Below are 9,557 nucleotides of genomic sequence, written 5' to 3'. Positions count from 1 at the left end.
AAACGAATAGTAAATATATAATGTAATATCCCCTGTTGCAGAGTCATCGTCTGGAACACCTCTCTGTTGGGAATGCTGGAATGCATTTACAGTTATAATATTTGTATTCAATAACAACGAAACCAAATACTTTCAGTTCTGTGCTAAATATTGTAGTGATCAGTTGTTATTGTAAATCTAAGTTTATAGACGATAGATTTTGATAAACATGGAATCTAGACATACTGCAAGTATATATAATCTAAATTTTTTTCTAAATTCATACCAGTATTTATACGGTAAAATTCGTTGTTGTATTTACTTGGCCATAATGTCAGCGTGAACAAATGACTGAGCATGACATTGGTGCATTCTTGAGTGACCTTGAAGACGATGCAAGTGATGATTGTGATGCTAATTTTGTACTTGAGGAAGACGAATGTTTATCTTCACAACAATCCATTTCCAGTGGCACATAAGCCTTCATTTCATTGACCGTAAGTAATAGCACAGAAGTTTTTGATAAAGATCAGATGATAAAGTGGACAAAAATACCTTCTTTGCAATGTCTAAGTCGTACAGCAAGTGAAAATATTCTTCACGGAAAACCTGGAGTGACTTCTTATGTTATTCATCGTATTTCAAAAATTCGTGATACTTTTGATGTATGCCTTACAGAAGCTATGAAACGGGATATAATTCACTACAGCAATTTGCAAGGAAGTGCTGTTTTCGAAAATTTTCAAGCTATAGATGCTACTGAGTTCGATGCTGAGTTGGGACTTCTTATACTTATTGGTATTTATTTATATTACAATATATTTTTCCTATTATAATTGTATAACGGGATGCTTTCCATTTCAATTCAACCGGGCTATTCGGGTCATGTTCTTCGATTTCGATGTAACTCAAATATGTTGCTCTCTGGTCAAAATAATGAGACACGTATTTTTTTTTTCGCCCGAAAAACATTTTTTTCAAGAGTTATCGGCAATTTTGTTTTTCGGCTCAAATTCGATTTTTTTTAATTATGTAAGAAAAATTTTTTTTTAAATGCCCATAATTTAGTCAAAAATGAATCGATTTTAATAATTCTGGGTTCAAAATGATCATAATTACTTACACGAGCGACTTCATGTAGAAACAATTGCAAAAAAGTAGTTGAAAATTTTTTATTTAGCAAAAAAAAAAAAAATTTAAATTTTTTCGAAATTCAATATTTCAAAAAGTGTATTTTTGTTTTTTTTATAACTTTTTTTAAATCAAAAGGACATCTCTAACTTTAACTGAGCTGAATGCCTAGTAGCTAAAATGCGTTGTTTTTGAGTAATGAATTTTTGAGTAAAAAACCTGTTTCGCACTTTTTGTTTTTTGCAAAATAAAACATTTTCAACTTCTTTATTGCAATTGTTTCTGCATGAAGTCGCTTGTGTAAATAATTACGATTATTTTGAACCCAGAATCATTCAAATCGGCTTATTTTTGACTAAGTTATGAGTAATTAAAAAAAAATTTCTTATATAGATTCTTTCCATTTCAATTCAAAAGGGCTATTCGGGACATGTTCTTCGATTTCGATGTAACTCAAATATGTTGCTCTCTGGTCAAAATAATGAGACACATATTTTTTTGTTCGCCCGAAAAATTTTTTTTTCAAGCTTTATTGGCAATTTTGTTTTTCGGCTCAAAATCGATTTTTTTTTAATAATATAAGAAAATTTTTTTTTTTAATGCTCATAACTTAGTCAAAAATGAACCGATTTTAATAATTTTGGGTTCAAAATGATTGTCATTATTTATACGAGCGATTTCATGTAGAAACAGTTGCATAAAGGTAGTTGAAAATTTTTTATTTTGCAAAAAACAAAAAGGGCGAAACAGGTTTTTTACTCAAAAATTCATTACTCAAAAACAACGCATTTTAGCTACTAGGCATTCAGCTCAATTAAAGTTTGAGATGTCCTTTTGATTTAAAAAAAGTTATAAAAAAAACAAAAATACACTTTTTGAAATATTGAATTTCGAAAAAATTTAAATTTTTTTTTTTTTCGCTAAATAAAAAATTTTCAACTACTTTTTTGCAATTGTTTCTACATGAAGTCGCTCGTATAAGTAATTACGATCATTTTGAACCCAGAATTATTAAAATCGGTTCATTTTTGACTAAGTTGTGGGCATTTAAAAAAAATTTTTTCTTACATAATTAAAAAAAATCGAATTTGAGCCGAAAAACAAAATTGCCGATAACTCTTGAAAACAATGTTTTTCGGGCGAAAAAAAAAAATACGTGTCTCATTATTTTGACCAGAGAGCAACATATTTGAGTTACATCGAAATCGAAGAACATGACCCGAATAGCCCGGTTGAATTGAAATGGAAAGCGTTATTATTCTTTTAGGAGTCTACCGGTCATACGGTGAAAGTCTTAATTCTCTGTGGGACGAGTTTCATGGGCGTCCGTTTTTGAGAGCAATCATGTCTTTGGAACGATTTAGCAATATTTCTCGTGTACTAGACTTTGACGATAGGCAAAGAAGAAGATCAGAACAAAGAGGAGATAAACTTGCTCCTATTCGCACATTTTATGAGCAATGGACTCAAAACTTGCAGCTGCTTTACGTTCCAAGTGCTAACATAACGATTGACGAACAGCTTATGCCGTTCCGAGGTAGATGTCCTTTCAAAGTATACATTCCAAGTAAACCTGGGAAATATGGCATGAACGCGTGGATAGCAGCGGATTCTGGCACCGCATTTTGCTTACAGTTCCAAATATACTTGGGCAAAGTAAGAGACAATGCTGAAAGCAATCAAGGCGAACGGGTTGTTGTAGACTTAGTGTCTTCATACCGTGGACGAAATGTGACTACCGATAATTTTTTTACGAGTCATAACCTTGCATTAGAACTGCTAAAGCAGAAAATTACTATTGTTGGTACAGTAAGGAACAACCAACGTTTTCTGCCGGTTCATGCAACATCACAAGAATTGCACTCCAATACACTCAAGTAAATTTTTTTTTTCATGAAAAAGAAACTGTAGTTTTGTGTGTGCCTAAAAAATACAGAATGATTTATTTGCTTAGCACCATTCACCACAATAGCAACATTTTGGAAGATCATCCAAAAAAAATTCCGGAAATAATTGAATACTACAACTCGACAAAAGGTGGAGTCGACACATTGGACCAAATGGTTCGTACATATTCGTGCAAAAGTAAAACCAATCGGTGGCCAGTTGCCCTGTTTTCTAATTTATTAGATATTTCTGCTCTAAATGCTTTTATAATATGGACCGAAATATATCCTGAATGGCAAACAAATAAATTGCACAAAAGGCGCCTATTTTTAGAGCAACTCGGTGAAGTTTTAGCTCAAGAACATATCAAGAGGCGTAGTCGGCTTCCTCGCGCAGAAGCCTCTGCATCATTGGTATGAAAAATTCGAGAAGAAGACAGTGCATCACCACCTACGAATTCGCCTTCTCCAAAACGAAAATGCGCTAGTGAACGGAAAAGGTACAAATTTTGCCCGTCGAAAAAGGAAAAAAGACCTTTACTGAGTGCATAACTTGCAAAAAACCTGTTTGTCCGTCACACCGACACACAACCACTCTAACGACGACATATTGGATTGATCACAAGCCTTAAAAATATTTTTGAACTGTACAAATTTGAATTTTCTCAATAAAAAAATGTGGGGTCAAAATAAGACCCGAACATAACATGCGTATTTTTTTCTAACATAGTAGCAGGGTTAACAGAACACCCATTTTTATAATAAAATTGAATGATTTGCAAACTGAAGATGTTTGACAGTGAAACAAAACACGAAACGTGCGTCAGCTGTTTAAACCAACTGTTTAAAAAGATAATAGCTAAAAAATCACCCTTTAGAAGCGGCATTTTTCTTTAGTTGGGGAAATAATTTTTAAGTGCGACCCATCCACACACAAAAGGCCTGGCATCCTATAATTTATATTCTTTATAGAATTCCATCTTGCTTTGCCGTTTTTCATTGGCACTCAAGTCAAGATTCACCCACTGAGGACACAATCGTGTTTGTAGTGACGCCAATACGTCTTTTAGCACATAGCTAAATGTCAACTGCCCCATTGGCATGGCGAAATCTATGCCAACTCCGTGCTGATAGCCTCCCTCCGAAAGAAATCGTAAAACAGAGGATAGTCGGAGAACTGGAGTTATGTACGAGGACCTTACTGAGCTCGCGCTGTCTTCAATAAAACTCAAAATGTATGTAAGTGCAGCTTTATTTAACCCGTTATTTTTTGATAAACCTGCTTCAAACCGTATTTAAGTACTCTTTTTCTTTAACAAAAAAGAGGTTGTCTGTAAAGTCGGTTTACTGACGATAGTTTAACGTGACAGCGTCATAAGAAAATACTGATGTAAGGGTTGCAATTTTCAAAACAAAATTTTAATTTTATTTGTTTGATAGATATTTTGTATGGATATAGAGGAGGAGGTAAATGGAATTGCAATGGAATAGGTCAAGTTACATTTACACAAACGTGAAAAATGACGAAACATTTATCAAATTCATGAAAGATATGTTCAATTTCGATTGTGCATCAGACGTTAATAAGTCAACAACACTAAGAGGCACCATCATCGATTTGCCTTTTTCAAGACACTTTACACACGAAACACTCCCTTTCATTTCCTACTTTTTCTATCATCGTCCTATTCTCAACAGAGAAATGGTTCATTACCATGCACACAGGAAGAAGGCATATGCAAATACAAGTATGTGAATTTATATACCTACATTTGCGTATATACATACATATATATGCTTACTCAAGGAGGACAGAGCCAGATGTCGAACGTTGCCGAACGCGGGGGCCGATTGTGCTCTTTGTCGTTCGTTCCGCGCTTAGCTTACATTTGCTTGCGTACGGAATAGATTCGTATATTTGATATGTCCATATGATTTGTATGCATCTTTACATATAGATTTGTTCTTTTTGAAAATTGCGCGAAATTGTATATGTATATGCATGTTTATATACATATATTAGTATACAACATATCTTATAAGGTATATGGTAAATATTACCAGACATTTTTTCCTTCATATATAATAAAAAAATTAATAATAATAACATTAAGACAACAGGTATTATTAACAAACTTGGTTTTATTTTAAATTCTTCAAGTAAATCAAATTAATAATAATCAATAAGAAGGCATATGCAAATACAAATACGTGAATTTATATATGTACATATGCGCATATACATACATACATATATACGCTCACTTAAGTAGGAGAGAGCAAGATGTCGAACGTTGCCGTTCGTTTGCTTTGTTTGCTTTGTCGTTCGTTCCGCGCTTTCGCTTGCGGTTCATTCAAGGTAACGACAAATGAGCAAGGTAACGACACATTTTTTCGTGCGTGCAGCCGGCTAAATCGAATTATAAGACGTTATCACGTCAAAAGGCAAGCACTTACATAGGTTCGTCCATATCGAGAAGGTTCCTTGCATCTCTCAATATTTTTCGCTCAATTCTGAGACTCCGTTTACTTCACTCACTTTCCTCCTTCATTAACATAATCTACATGCGCGGTTACACGAATACATTTTAATTTGAAAATTCAACTAACTTGACAAAAAACTTAAAAATTATTTGCTAAATTGTCTTGTTGCCGAAATATCAAAATTTGAAATTTGAGTTTGACAGCACTTTTTTCGTGTTCACATGGAACCTATGATTACAACTTTTTCGCAAACTTAAATGCCCTCATGGCTGTCATCTTCTTGCTATCCTCCTATCGGAATAACGTGAGTCAGTGCCTTAATAGACTCCCTGGTACTCGAGTGTGGTACTTGTTACTATTTTTTAGAATATTTTTTTTATGGCTACGCTAAAACTATTATTAGTCATAAATTCATGCCATCATGTAAAAGAGAGTCACGTAAATTTCAATTAGCATGAAGTGATTTTGAAAATTTGAGATTTTGCAGTGGCTCGATTATCTGCTGCTACGAGAAACTTCCAGAAAGTTTAGACCAAGGCCTCCTGAATAGGACGAAATGGAAAAGTATGGCTTTTAAGAGAAATATAAGAAATTTTTATATATTAGATATCTCTAAAAAGGATAATTGATGGGAGGAGTTGCTAAATGAATTTTGAGAGACCTAATTTGAAAGTAAATCCTTTAGAAGTGTGAGTAAAAAACTTTCTTTTCCATCTCCTTATATAAACTCACGTGCGAGGAGTTGCTAAATGAATTTTGAGAGACCTAATTTGAAAGTAAATCCTTTAGAAGTGTGAGTAAAAAACTTTCTTTTCCGTCTCCTTATATAAACTCACGTGCTTATTTAGTTAACGTGGCATACTTTATGTCCCTTGCGAAAGACTTTTCTCGAAAGCACGAAATATACAGTCTGTCTAATAGAAACGTGACCTACAGAACTTAGGAACTATTCGACCAATTCGATTTTAACAAACTGTATTGCAAGGGCTTCTAATATTTATTATACGCAATTTATTCAATAAAATGTCAATATTGTGAATCAATTGATAGGCGCTTTTCGTTGGTCTTAAAATCTATCGAATCAAACGAAGCGCAATATGGGCAGCGCCTTACAATAAAGAAGTCTCCCACAAACTGCTTAGTCTCATAATAGTTATAAACGAAAACTCGGAACTGTCAGTATTTCACAACGGTATAAGCGGCGAACCTTTCACCAGAAACATTTCAGTGAGTCAAGGATGCCCCACTCGCCACTTCCCTTCGCAGCCGTCCTGGGCAATGTAATGACCAACTCACAACTTTACAAAAAAGAGGCATCGTTTGGAATTTCTAATTAAAGACTTGGACTTTGCCGATGACATTTGCTTACTCACCCACAATTTCACAGACAGACAGGCATACAATTTACTAGTCACGCTAGCACTAGATGTCAAGTTAGAGATGACCCTAGCAGGATAATAAATACAGAACTCTGGAGCTTAACTAAGCAATTCAAGATAGGGAAATAAAAATGGTCGCGATCGCCCAAAACACACTTGAAGAAGATCAAAACTCCGCGGAGTCAATGTAACGTGTAACAGTGCAAAAATACCTACCCGGAACCGGGTTAGATGCAAACGCCTTGTCCTATGCTCCCAAGAGGAGGAAAACAAGAAATATTGATTCAATGAAATGTATAGTCACCATCATTAGCCAGGGAGGCTCCACATCTACGAGTCATACTTTGTGTTACTTTCTGAGCGAATTGTGGAGGTAGTCGGTTCCAAATCATCCAAATCAGCCGCATTTGCCTTGATAACTGTTTGACCATCCACATTTGTTTTCCTTTGATTTCGTGATTCATGGCATACACAGAAAATAGCCCACGAGAAAAAATTATTTAAAGAAATAGCTGTTTTGGTAGAATTTTTCTCTCAAACACTCCAAGGAACGCCACATCCAAGCTTCTGCGCCATACGTTAGAACGGACTGGCATCCATAGACCACAGAGAAAAATATTATTAAATAAAGAACCTGGCTGATGCTGTAATTATCTCTGCTTCACTCACTGAGCGCTCTTTCTATCACTTTCTATGTGAAAGCGCGGGTGCTAACCCGACTAGAAATTTTGGTAAGGCGGTGATTAGGCGCAAATAAGGCAGACCGCATTCCGAATTTGCGCCTCATAAGGTAGCCAAACTAGGCCCAAGTCCCGAAATGTATCGCCACACATCTACCTTATTAGCCGCAGGTTCGAAAAACCGAACTTCGGTAACACTCCGGATGCCATTCTACAAATCAGCCAGGGATTCCAATTTATGCCTAAGTGAGACACTGCCACTGATTTTCGTAACCACAACCAAATTTGGTATTGTTCTGGCATGCCAATCTTTGCCTTGCCTAACGTGGGCCTGGTAAGGTAATAGTGAGGCGTGTCTCAGTAAGGCCTGCCTAATTCGAGCCTAACTGATTCTTCGGCATGCCTCACTGTAATTCTAGTCGGGAAAGTGCGAAAAGCGTAAAAATGCGGTGAGCGGCTGGAATCGGCCGAGCGCCATACTTACCTTAATCCAAGCATTAACTGATTTCAATTTGTTATCATTATTATACAACTTTTAGTAAATTTTAATCACAGAACCTTGCCGTTAAGTAATGCGTCGGGAGTACTTTTACTCAAATCATCAGTCTATCACTGGCCCGGTAGTTGTCCGGTGCTCACGCTCCGCGGGCTATTCGGTGTTTCGCGCCAGTTGTTGTTGTCTGAAGTTTTCCTTTCGGGCCCATTCCATTCCTCCTCACCTACTTTCACCTCACCTCTTTCATAATGGTATCACAAAGGACGAATCTTTCTTCGTCCAAGTGTGCTCACTCCCTGGGCAACCATACCAACCTAACCTAACCAACCTCCTCACGCAACATTTTTGTTATACTCGCTGAAGTCACACTAAAAGCACGCCATTTTTCTGCCTTATCGCACATTTGCGTTAGGACGTTCACTGCTGTTGGGAATTCAGCGAAGGCCTTGAAGAGCTCATTTCTTTCTTCGTAAAAACGTGGGAGAATAAATAAAATATGCCTTGCCCTTCCTAGTGCGCCAGGACTGATCGGACAAAAAGTGTCGTTTTCCAAATGAAAGCGGTGCAAATATTCCGGTCAGAGCCCTCTTACGTTACAAAGCGTAACACCCGGCCTATTCACATTTACTTCTAAGCCGCAAATCACGCACTATTTGTGTGAAAAAAGTTAAAATACTTTAGTGGGAATACCACATTGTCATCTCGCTCAGCAACTCCAAGTAATTAAGGTACTACAATTAATTGAATATAAATTTCCACTCAAACTAACGGGCGGAAGTTCACTTAACAAACACTGTGGCTCCAACGGTGGCAGCAATTGCAGCTTGCCAAATGTGCATGTGTGCGTGAGCCGGAACTGCAACAGCCGACCAAACACAGCCGTCTCATAGCCTTCAATGCACGGCGTACATTTTAGGCACAGGAAAGCAGGAAGGGAGCGCGGAAGGACGGAAGCACGCACGTGTTGCAGCAACAACAAATTGCGTCAGCACACAATGAAACTGCCACACCAAAGCTGCAATCAATTGGGCTGAGTTGAGCTGAATCGACTCGAGTTGCTGCGGATGAATGAGATGAGAATTTAATGGAATTGAAGTTCAAAGGAAGTGGCTGACTGTTACGCAATTGGTTGTGTGAGTGTGGCATTTTGAATGTGTAAGTGTGTGCATAAGCTTATAGGCATTTGGAAGTGTACATTACATTGTTGTGTTGCACAATGACGTTGCAATGCAGAGAGAGAGCTAGAGAGAGAGAGATAGAGACAGTGTCAAAGAAAGTGGTGTGAGGACGACATGTCGCTGAGTGTGACTTTGACGGTAAATTGCATTTATTAATGGTTTCGAGTGGTAATTTTGTGCATTAATTGAGTGCTCGGAGTGTAGAAGACACAGTAGAAGGACGAGGTTGATAATTTTGGTGGAATGTGTGGGACTTAAGCACAATATTTAGGTAATGCATTTGGTGGTGGTTGATGATTGGTTGTGGCTTGAAATATTTTGGCGGTGGTATGAGAATTTTCAGA

The sequence above is a fragment of the Anastrepha obliqua genome, chromosome 5, assembly GCF_027943255.1.
Source record: "Anastrepha obliqua isolate idAnaObli1 chromosome 5, idAnaObli1_1.0, whole genome shotgun sequence".
NCBI lineage: Eukaryota > Metazoa > Arthropoda > Insecta > Diptera > Tephritidae > Anastrepha > Anastrepha obliqua.
The sequence above is the reverse complement of the archived record's forward strand: the minus strand, read 5'-3'. Positions refer to the sequence as shown.